We start from the raw sequence: 12008 nt of genomic DNA, 5'->3' as shown, positions 1-12008 counted from the left end.
AACTCGGTGAGTTGGTCAGTTTTTGCCTTGGACTCGGCGAGTCCACAGTCCATAACAACACAAAATTGATTTTTATGACATTTCCAAGCAAGTAGCATCAAGTATAATTGAAAACAACCCTAGGCTTTGATACCACTGTTAGGTTTTGAGCATTCTAACACTCCTATGGTGTACATGCAACGCTATGTGCTTTGGATCTATGTTCTCTCTATTATACATGCATACATTCAAAATTCCAAAGCATCATCCTAACTAGCATACAATGGAGTATCTATACTATAAAAGTTTAGTTAGATGACATACCTTTTGATGGAGCTTGAAGTCTTGAACCTTTAAGAGCTTAGTGCCCCAAATTTTGCACCACAAATGGAATCACAAAACACCACCAACAATTGGAATAACTTGTGAAGAGGTTGCTTGGTTCACTCTATGAAATCGACTTTGCCCTCTTTGTGTCTCCACTAGTCACATTTCATGAACCATGGGGTCCTTTATATAGTGTGGCTCATTTAGGGTTACACCATGTAAACCTTAATGTGCATGACTTTCCATTTCCTTCATGATCCATGGGTTACCACATGGGTTAAACCCAACATGAAGGACTATGGATCACAAGCCCACATATATAAGAATGAATGATTTACATAATCAATCCCCATATATTTAATTAGTCTCTTTTGATCACAAAATTAATTCCAAATTAATTCTTGATCAATACTAATTAAATAATATGATTTCATATTAATATATTAGAACTTATAATATATTAATATAAATAATAAATAACCTTTTCTCATTTGTCTATCCAATTGTTCCGATGCCATGCAACCCAAATGGACCATGCTACTCGCGGGTCGAGTACATACCAATAATAGTTATGGCCTTAGACATCTAATCCAACACCTCTCACTCTGGCCATCAGTCTGCGGATGATAGGTAGTACTAAAATGTAACCTCATCCCAGTTCCTCATGGAAGCTCTGCCAAAATCGCGAAGTGAACCGAACATCCCGATCTGATACAATAGAAACTGGAACACCATGTCGGCCGAAGATCGCGCGCACATACACATTGGCCAATTTCTTAGTCGAGGAGCTCTCTCGGATAGTTAAGAAGTGGGCACTCTTGGTCACACGTTCCAGTATCACCCAAATTGCATCGAACCCCTTAGCCTTCTGAGGTAGCTTGGTGATGAAATACATGGTGATCTAATCTCATTTTCACATGGGAACCTCCAAAGGATGAAGCTTTCCATGCGGCCTCTGGTGCTCGACCTTGACCATTCGATATGTCAAGCACCTGTCAACATACCAGGCTATCTCCCTCTTCATACACGGCCACCAGTAGCTAAGTTGCAAATATTGATACATCTTGGTGGCTCCAGGGTGTATTGAAAATATGGACTTGTGTGCCTCCTCCAGCACAGTCTGTCTGATCCTACCAAAATCTGGTACCCAAACCCGACCACACCGGGTCAACAATCCACGACTGTCGGTGGAAAACCCGTCAATCTCGCCCCTGATCCTCTCATGTTTCCAATGCTCCTTCTTGACCCCCTCGGCCTGTGCCTCCTTAATCAAATCCAAAAGTAGCGAATCAATCGAAATTCTCATACATAAACTCCCAACTGAGCAACTGTCCGACTTACGGATCAAAGCATCAGTGACCACATTCGCTTTTCCCAGGTGGTAAAGGATCTCGCAGTCATAATCCTTGACCACATAAAGCACCTACGTTGTCTCATGTTCAAATTTGGCTAATCCATGAGATATCTCAAACTCTTGTGATCAGTGTAGATAGTACATCGGACCCGATACAAATAATGCCGCCAAATATTCAGATCAAACACCACTGCTCCCAACTCCAAATCATGTGTCGGATACCGAACCTCATGTAGCTTCAGCTGCCGAGAAGCATAAACAATAACCCTCCCCCACTGCATAAGAACTGCCCCCAACCAGTTATGGATGCATCACAATATACCACAAAATCCTCAACATGCTCAGGGAGGATGAACATTGGGGCCTCACATAACATCCGCCTCAGAGTCTCGAATGCAGCCTACTACTCAGGGCCCCAACAGAAATCCACGCCCTTCCTCTTCAGACAAGTGAGGAGGACAACATCCTTGGAGAAATCCTAAATTAATTCCCGATAATATCCTGCTAATCCAAAAAAACTCCTGAACTCCGAGGGAGACTTCAGAATCTCCCACTGCATAACAGCCTCAATCTTGGTCGGGTCGACCAATATCCCGTTTTGGTTAACGAGGTGTCCTAAGAACTGGACCTCTCATAACCAAAACTCACACTTCGAGAACTTGGCATACAACCATTCCCGCCTCAGAACTCCCAAAAGATCTCGAAGTTGCTCCTCATGTTGCTCATTGGTCTTGGAATAAACTAGGATATCATCAATAAAAACAATGACTGAGCGATCGAGCATCGATCTGCACACTCGATTCATCAAATCCATAAATGTTGCAGGCGCATTGGTGAGTCCAAACGACATCACCATGAACTCATAGTGACCATAGTGAGTCCGAAACGCTGTCTTCTCCACGTCTTCCTCTCTAACGCTCATCTGATGATACCCTGACCACAAATCGATATTGGAAAAACAAGATGCACCTTGCAGCTGATCGAAGAGATCATCAATCCGCGGAAGTGGGTAACGGTTCTTCATCGTCAACTTGTTCAACTCCTGATAATCAATACACATGCGATGAGACCCATCCTTCTTCTTCATGAACAAGATTGGTGCTCCCCAGGATGAACTGCTCGGTCTGATAAACTATTTTCCCAACAACTACTGAAGCTGAGAGGACAACTCCTTCATCTCTAGTGGTGCCAATTGGTACGACGCCTTACCAATCGGGGCCACACTAGGGACCAAATCGATCCTGAACTCAACCTGCCTCTCACGAGGCACATCAGACAATTCCTATGGAAACACATCAGGTTACTCTCTGATCGCGGGCACATCGGAAATCGAAAACACCTTCCCCACCCAGGTGTCGACCACACACGCAAGATACCCCATACACCCGTGCTGCAGATATTGTCGATCCATGGCAGCAGAACAAAAGTTCGATCCAATCCTGGTACCCTCTCCATAATTAATCAGTTCTCCCCCACTTGGTATTCAAACTACCACCCGCTGACCCTCACAGTCGATCATCGCAATCGAATACCGCAAGCTTCACTAGGAAAAACACTTATTCAGAATATACACTGTGATCCAACCCCCTCTATTTATTCCAAAATGGGGGGGGGGGGGGAGTAGTATGCTATTTTTGAGATACAATCACGACAGAAAATCTAAAGTAATCGCAATCTTAATTAGCCTATGACTTCAAGAAAACATGCATACCATCAAAGTTGGTTGCGTTGTCTTTTCAGATACCCGGCACTGCGACATCCCGAATGCGCCGCCGACAAGCTCGCACAACAAAGCTCGGTCAGTAGAGAATTTGCAGGAAACTTGCGGAGTGTGCACCGTTGAACAGTCACCTAAAGTTCCCTCTAGTGGGAATAGAAATATAATCCTCTACCCGATGCTGGCTGCAGGTCTCATCCCCATCGTCGGGACGTGTGCGGATTTCCTCCAATGGTGTTTCTATGAAGAACATTTGACTGTGACAGGACCGCGGGAACTACAGATCATGCACGTTGCATTTATCTACGGACTTCGAAGCTCGACACAACAATCACGTCGGATTACGACCTCATGGGTTGCATGACGAGATTACGCTTCTTAGCATGACATAAAGGCTCAAACTGAAAACCGACGTCAGACACACATCGACCTACTTTGGATACAAGGTCTACCTACCCCTCCTTTCTCAAAGTAAATCAATACCATACGTACCTACATATCATCTCTATTTAGTAAGCCAAAATATTTACCAAAACTTTATCATGACAATCGTGGCATACATTTACCTTCAGGAAGTTAAAGTAATTATGCAACAAATACCAACCTTTTATACTTAGTAGAAATTTACCACAACATTTTATTTCCACATGCGGAGATGCCACATTTTGATAAAGAGTTTTCAATTTAATCAAACTATTTCGTTATCATTGGTGCTTAGCCACTGATTGCATACTAATGAAACATTTTTACCCAATATACAAGTTCTTTACCTTACAAGCTTACTCAAAGGCACATGTTGTGAACAATTTCCAAAACATATGCTTTATACACTTGACCTACCATTATCATGCATTTATCTTACTATTATTTACATAGTGTGGAACTAGATAACTTTTTATCGTTGTTTACAATGTCATATACAAATGCACGAGAATCAAATGTGCAAGCACGGGCCAATGCACACAAAACAACTCAAGTTTAGATACACTAGTACCTAATACTAGAAAAGCACCTACGAAAATGGCGAGGTTTGATGGGATACCAATCCCCAATACAACCATGCTTACAACAAAACCGCCAAAACATTGCCTTGTTGATCACCATCAAGCTATGAACAAGCCACACAATAATATGCAGAAGTGTTGGCTCAATTTTGAGCAAAGAGCCGAATTACATAACAAGAGAACATTGTATATGATTGTGCATCCCAAAGAAGACAATAGTCTTATAAATAAAGGAGCAGCTTCACGCCCCAATCCTCAATGACCGCGATACCTAAATCTCAGCAGCCACGCTGATCTGGTAATCCGTCCGCCCAACTCCCAACAGTCGCGTTGCCCGGCTATCAGCAATCGATCTAACCAGTTCTTGGAAATCTCGCTTCTCAACCTTCAGTAGTCATGTTGACCGACCCCTGGTAGTCTCACTACAGAAGCTCTTCGTAGCTGCGCTGCCCGACTCTCAACAACTTGGTTGTCCAGCTCTCACTAGCGTCAACACATCGAGGCACCGATTGTCGCTACAGCCAATGGTGTAGCGAATCACCGAGTGCCTTTACATTCTAGATGAACCGACCACTTGTGCTGGACAAATAAATTGAAGACTGCAAAGCCCAATCTAGCTAAAGGTTCAGAAGGTTCATAGGCCTTGCCTTGAGTCGCTTGGTCTCTCAGCCCGATTCCATTATAGTTGCAGGCTTCGCTCGCAAAGTTCAGACATAACCTTCGCCTTGGGCTACTTGGCATCTCAACCTAACCCAACTATCATGACACGTACCGTGAACAAGGATTGAAGGTTCACAACCTTTGCTAGTCTATTTCCACGCGATGCCATCCCGGGTGACATATTCTTGATCGCTGACTGCTAAGCCCGGTCTATTTCCATGTGATGCCATCCCGCGTGACATATCGGACCGCTAAACCCAATCGGTTCCGCCAAGTCGTGCAATATAAGTCAGGCATCACCATGCACCACTGAAGGAATCCGACTAGGAATATCCAAAGCAAGAAACACCTTCAAGATGACCATTGGTAACTCCCCGCCAAGATGATGGGAAACACCATCCCATCCTGACAAACATAGCACCCCCTATATACATCATCATTATTGGCAGAATGGGGCCTACATATCGTAAGCACAGGCCGAGGGGGGCCTATATGTAACATCCGTTCCAAGTAATAATCTAATTTTCTCAATATTAGGGTTTTGGTGCTGGGACTCGACGAGTTGGGAGCTCCGACTCGTCGAGTAGAGGCTATTATGTGGACGCGGAAGTTAGGTCCTACTCGACGAGTAGGAGCTGGAAAGAGAAACCCTAATTTTTAGGGTTTTCACCCTATATAATCTCCTTAAGGACCTTGAGACTAACCTTTCATCAGCCTCCAAACCCTAAAACGTCTGTGCTAAACCCTAATCCCCATCCTCTTTCATTTTGTGAGCTAGAGTGACTTTTAAATCTTAAGAAGAAGGAGATAGTGAGAAGAAGGAGAAGATCCAGCAAACCAAGCCCTCACTCTTGAGCTTGATCATCTTGTGGACTGTTGTAAGTCTTCAAGACTCAATTTTTATCTTAGAATATGGCTAGATCTTGATTTTACTCTTCATTTCCCATTATTCTTGTTGATTGCATGCATGGAGTTCATAAAGTTTGCAACTTTATGTATCTCCAGGACAAAATAGTCCCAATGTGGGCTAGATCTAGCTTTTGGTCAAGAAAGGATGCCATGCAAGGGTTCTTAGAGTATATTTCCCCTTTTTGACCATTTTGACCTAAAGACATGCATTGGACATGTATGTCCATAAAGCCTCCATCTTTGGAACGTTTTGAGGACTAGAAACTCTTCTGGAAAGGAGGGCTTCCAGATCCCTAGAGTCTTGGACCATTTGGCAAAGCTTTTGAGCTTTCCAACCTTTGATAAGGATATTGGGGCAATTGGAGTAGTTCTAGAAGGTAAAGTTGGAAACTTTATCCTTCTAGATACCTTAGGGTTTCAGATCTAAGCCTTTGAGTCCCTGCATTCGATGGATTATCATAATAAGCAAACATGGAGGGGGACTCGACGAGTGGCTCTGGCAACTCGACGAGTCAGATCGGGTTTCCCCATCGATTGGATATCAAGTGAACTCGTTGAGTTGATAAACCAACTCGACGAGTTGGCTAGGGTTGTTCAGGTGTTCTGGACTCTGCAGGAACTCGACGAGTTGTTAGATGCACTCGACGAGTTGAGATCAACATGGACTGTTAACCTTGATTGTTGACCTTGACTTTGACCAGGGTTGACTTTGAGGGTGATTATGGGATTATGACAAGTTAATCATTTAATGATTATAGGAAGTTGAGTTGAAGCAGCATGTGGGACATATTTGATTCTAGCTTGTCAGATCAGCATTCGAGAGGTGAGTCTTCTCACCATACCAATGGGTCTAAGACACCAAGGCCGGCCCATTCTATGTTATGTGGATTGTTGATTGAATTTGCGTTATGTTAGTATGACATTTGCATGGAAGACCCCGAGGGGGGGGAGGGGGGGGGGGTTCCCGTGGCAGTAGTCGAAGACCACGTGGGGGTTCCTGTGGCATTTGGTTTAAGACCTTGGAGGGTTTCCATGGCATCCTAGTATATCTGCATGTATAGTTTGCATTATGTCTTGTTTGGTAGTAAAGACCTTGTGGGAGTTCCCAAGGCAGGAAGACCATGTGGGGGTTCCCATGGCAAACAGTTAAGACCACGTGGGGGTTCCCGTGGCACTAGGTGTAAGACCCTGGAGGGTTTCCATGGCTTCCTTATATGCTGTATGCATGGCTTATGTGATATGTGTAGCTTTATAGCTAATATGTTATGTGGTATGTGGATTATGTGTGGGGTTTGCTCTGGGGGACTCACTAAGCATTAGCTTACAGTTTATGGATTTGTTTCAGGTACTTCTGAGCCCAAAGGCAAGGGCAAGGGCAAGGCTTGATGGCGCGGATGCACTCTCTCAGACATTTTATGGGACACTCTGATGTATTGAAATAAAATTGTAATTGATATGAGTTTTGAAAACCATTGTATTTGGATTTCGTGGTTTATGGAAATGCGTTTTGGCTAATCAAAAATGAAATTTTTTACCCTTGATTTTTGGGTCGTTACAAGTTGGTATCAAAGCCTTGGTTTGAGGGATCCATGCACACTCTCGGGTGTGTCAGGACTCAAACTAAGGAAATGGTAAAATTGTTTTCAAAAAGTTAAAAACTTTTATGTAATGGAAAAGATGAGGGTGCGACGCGTGTGATTAGACGAGCCAAGTAAGTAGTTCCCCAATATGTTAGCCATGTTATACTGATATTTGAGCTTTGATAATCATATGGTACTTGCTATGTGTGTGCTTTTAAAATTGTATACGGTTAGGAGCTTATAGCCTTAGAATGATTAATTTGGCCTTATTTCCTGTTCCTTGTCTGGTTGTGTTCCTAGGGTAGAATCTCTTATTTGAAAGTCTATTTGATCCTTTTCTGTGTATAATTTGCATGCATAAAGGTAACCTGTTACAATTGGTTTGATTGATATGGGTAGAGCAAATCTTAGGATAGCCTGAGATTTGGGTTACGCGGTGGCTTGTGGGATATGATTTATTTTGGGACGAATTGGAGTTACCAGGTAGAGTCTTGGGGAAAGGTACAGGTAGGTGTGGAAGGTAGTATTGGGCCCATACTACTGAAAGCACATGACCTGTACCCGAACCAAAGCTAGATCTAACAGCTCTAAGAAGGACCGGTGTGGAGGATCCCCTTATAGTTGTCCTGATTATTATGGTTTATGACATTTCAGTTCAACATGGTGGTGACACGATTTGGAGGAGGGGGATCAGGATCAGGATCTGGGTCTGGGTCAGGTGACACTACTGAGCCCATTGATGAGAGGCTCCGCGAGATCATTCCAGCCGAGGTTACGAAGGGCATCCTTGACGCTACCCCATTGATCTTTGGGACAGTCAAGGAGGGGATGATGGAGATTATGGAGGAGAGGCTCAGGTCATTTAGAGCCGAGATTGCTGCGGGACAGATCAGGGCCCGAACTCCCTCGTTTCGGGAGTTCAAGGCGTGTGGAACGCCGAAGTTCTTCGAGGTCAGGGACCCCATTTTCAGCCGACGCTGGGTGGCGGATATCGAGAACGCCCAGCGCACGAGTTCTTGCCCGGATGCGGCAAAGGTGGGATTTGCTTCATGTATGCAGAGAGACAGAGCCCGAGACTAGTGGGGCGAGGTGACTAGTCAGGTGGGAGCAGTTGGTGTGGCTGAGATGACATAGGCCGAGTTTGTTCGGCGATTTGACTTGGAGTTTGCACCAGCTATTGAGGTGCAGAGGATGGTGATGGAGTTCGAGGAGCTCCAGCAGACCACCGAGACTGTGGCGGAGATCACCGCCAAGTTTCGGGAGCGAGCATTGTTGATCCTACAGTATGCTACCGATGAGGACATGCGGAGGACGAGATATCACTCCATGCTGAAGGATGATATCCGAGAGTTTGTGAGCTTTACAAGGTGAAAAACCCTAATTGAGATGGTAGAGAAGGACCGTGAGCGGGAGATGGAGTTGGACTTCCGCACCAAGCGGAAGCCTGATCAGGCACATGCAGCAGTAGGTCAGGCTAAAAAACCTAAGCCCTCGGATTTGTCCAGTAGGGGCCAGCATGGCCGTGGCCGGTGTGCCAAGTGTGGGAGATCTCATGGGGGAGCTTGCCAGGGGATGAGGCCGGTATGTTATACATGTGGTCAGCCAAGCCACGTGATCAGGGACTGCCCCAAGAAGGGCTTGATATGTTTCCACTGCAACCAGACTAGCCATAAAAAGGCCGATTGTCCGAGGTTGCAGGGAGGGGGAGGAGCAGTGGCGGCGCCCGCACCCGCCACGATGAGGATTACTGATGGCCGCCCTGCTAAGGCGGATGCTCCAGCGGTGAAGAGCCGCACATTTCAGCTGACTACCGAGGAGGCTCGGGCAGCACCAGACGTTGTGGCTAGTATGTGTTTGTTCTTCTCTGCTCTCTATTTATTTGTATTGCTTATGTGTGCATTGTGCTTATGTATAGGGACCTTTTTGGTCAATTATATGTTGGATCATGTTTTGTTTGATTCGGGTGCTACCCGATCGTTTTTGTCTCTTGCGCTTAGCAAGAAGTTTTGGGATGCACCGGGAACTTTGGATTCCCCGCTCGAGGTGGAGATTGCAGACGACCGCACTGTGAGTGTTGCAAGGGTATATCAGGACTGTGTCTTGAATGTGCTGGGGGAGAGGTTTCGTGTTGATTTAGTCCCGATACCATTGCGAGGATTGAAGGTGATTGTCGGGATGGACTGGTTGGGGGCCAGTGGGGCCATGATCGATTGCGAGCGCCAGTTAGTGAGGGTTCGAACCCCAAGTGGGGGAGAACTGGTTATACATGGTGAGAGGGCCTCACAGGGGCCAACCCTCTGTTCGGCTGCGAGGGCAAGGAGATTTCTATAACACGGATGTACGGGATTTATGGCTTATATCTCGGATACGAGGGTTAAGACTACGACAGATGTGGGCAGTGTGCCGGTTGTACAAGAATTTTGGGATGTTTTTCCCGAAGAGTTACCAGGAGTGCCTCCGGAGAGGCAGGTAGAGTTTCGTATTGATTTAGTGTCGGGTGTCGCTCCGATAGCGAAGGTACCCTACCGGCTAGCACCGCCTGAGATGCAAGAGGTATCTACATAACTTCAGGAGTTGCTAGACCGAGGGTGCATCCGTCCGAGCAATTCCCCGTAGGGAGCTCCGATCCTGTTTGTGAAAAAGAAGGATGGATCACACAGGATGTGCATTGATTATCGAGAACTGAATAAACTAACAGTGAAGAAACGTTATCCGTTACCGACGATCGAAGATTTGTTCGATCAGCTGCAGGGTGCGTCTTGGTTTTCCAAGATTGATCTTCGGTCGGGATACCATCGGATGAGGATTCGGGATGAGGACATACCGAAGACAACTTTCAGGACTCGGTATGGGCATTACGAGTTTGTGGTGATGTCGTTTGGGCTTACCAATGCCCAATCAACGTTCATGGATCTCATGAACAGGGTGTGTCGACCGATGCTGGATCGGTCGGTGATCGTTTTTATTGATGATATTCTGGTCTATTCTAAGACCAGGGAGCAACACGAGCAGCATCTGAGAGAGGTATTAGAGATCCTGAGGGCGGAGAGGCTGTATGCCAAGTTCTCCAAGTGTGATTTCTGGCTACGAGAGGTACAATTTTTGGGGCATATGATCAACCAGGAGGGTATTTCGGTTGATCCAGCCAAGGTTGAGGCAGTGATGCGGTGGGAAGTACCGAAGAATGCGTATAGGATCTGTAGCTTCTTTGGTTTAGCGGACTATTATCGGAGATATATCCAGGATTTCTCCAAGATTGTTGTGCCCTTGACCCGTTTGACCAAGAAGAATGTGACATTTCGATGGGGTGCAGATCAACAGTTGGCTTTTAAGACCCTGAGATAGAGGTTATGCGAGGCTCCGATCCTAGTACTACCTGAGGGGTTAAATGATTTGGTGGTGTACTGTGACACATCGATTTTGGGGTTGGGTGCGATAATGATGCAGAGGGGGCATGTGATAGCTTACACCTCAAGGCAGTTGAAGCCTCACGAGGCGAATTACCCCACTCACGACCTAGAATTGGGGGAAGTGGTGTTCTCCCTCAAGATTTGGAGACACTACTTGTATGGGGTGAGGTGCACCATCTATACTAATCACAATAGTTTGAAGTATTTGATGGATCAACAGAACCTCAACATGCGACAGAGGAGGTGGTTGGACATGCTGAAGGATTATGATTGTGAGATCCTATACCATCCCGGAAAGGCCAACGTGGTGGCAGATGCTTTGAGCCGCAAGGCGGCAGGTTCCCCGATCGGGAACGTTTGCTTGAGGATGACAGTGATCTCTCAATTATTGGATATGATCAAGGAGGCTCAGGTCGAGGGGGTGAAGAAGGAGAATTGGAAGATAGAGAGGATTCGGGGGCAATATCCTTTGTTTGTTAAGGATAGCCATGGTCTTTTGACACAGTGTGGCCGGGTATGGGTACCGGTGACTGGAGGGGTGAGGCAGAAGATATTGGAGGAGGCGCACAAGTCCAAGTTCTCTATACATCTAGGGGCTACGAAAATGTATAGAGACTTGAGACTGAGTTATTGGTGGCCCTACATGAAGCGGAAGATCGCCTGGTTTGTGGAGCGGTTCTTGACCTGCAGGGAGGTCAATGTCGAGCATCAGCGGCCTCATGGAAAGGTTCAGCCGCTACCCATTCCCATGTGGAAGTGGGAAGAGATCACTATGGACTTCATTACGAAGTTACCGAGGACGGCGAGAGGTGTAGACACCATATGGGTGATCGTAGACAGACTGATGAAGAGTGCCCACTTTATTCCGATCTCTGAGAGTATATCCACTGAGAAGTTGGCAGATATTTATATGCGAGAGGTGGTGGCTAGACACGGGGTGCCAGTGTCGGTAGTTTCGGACAGGGACGTTCGGTTTACATCGAGGTTTTGGAAGAAGTTTCACGAGGAACTGGGCACTCAGTTGCATTTCAGTATGGCGTACCACCCCCAGAAAGACGGCCAGAGAGG

Source organism: Lactuca virosa, chromosome 9 (genome assembly GCF_052849685.1).
Source record: "Lactuca virosa cultivar CGN04683 chromosome 9, Lactuca_virosa_CGN04683_v6, whole genome shotgun sequence".
Classification (NCBI taxonomy): domain Eukaryota; kingdom Viridiplantae; phylum Streptophyta; class Magnoliopsida; order Asterales; family Asteraceae; genus Lactuca; species Lactuca virosa.
The sequence above is the reverse complement of the archived record's forward strand: the minus strand, read 5'-3'. Positions refer to the sequence as shown.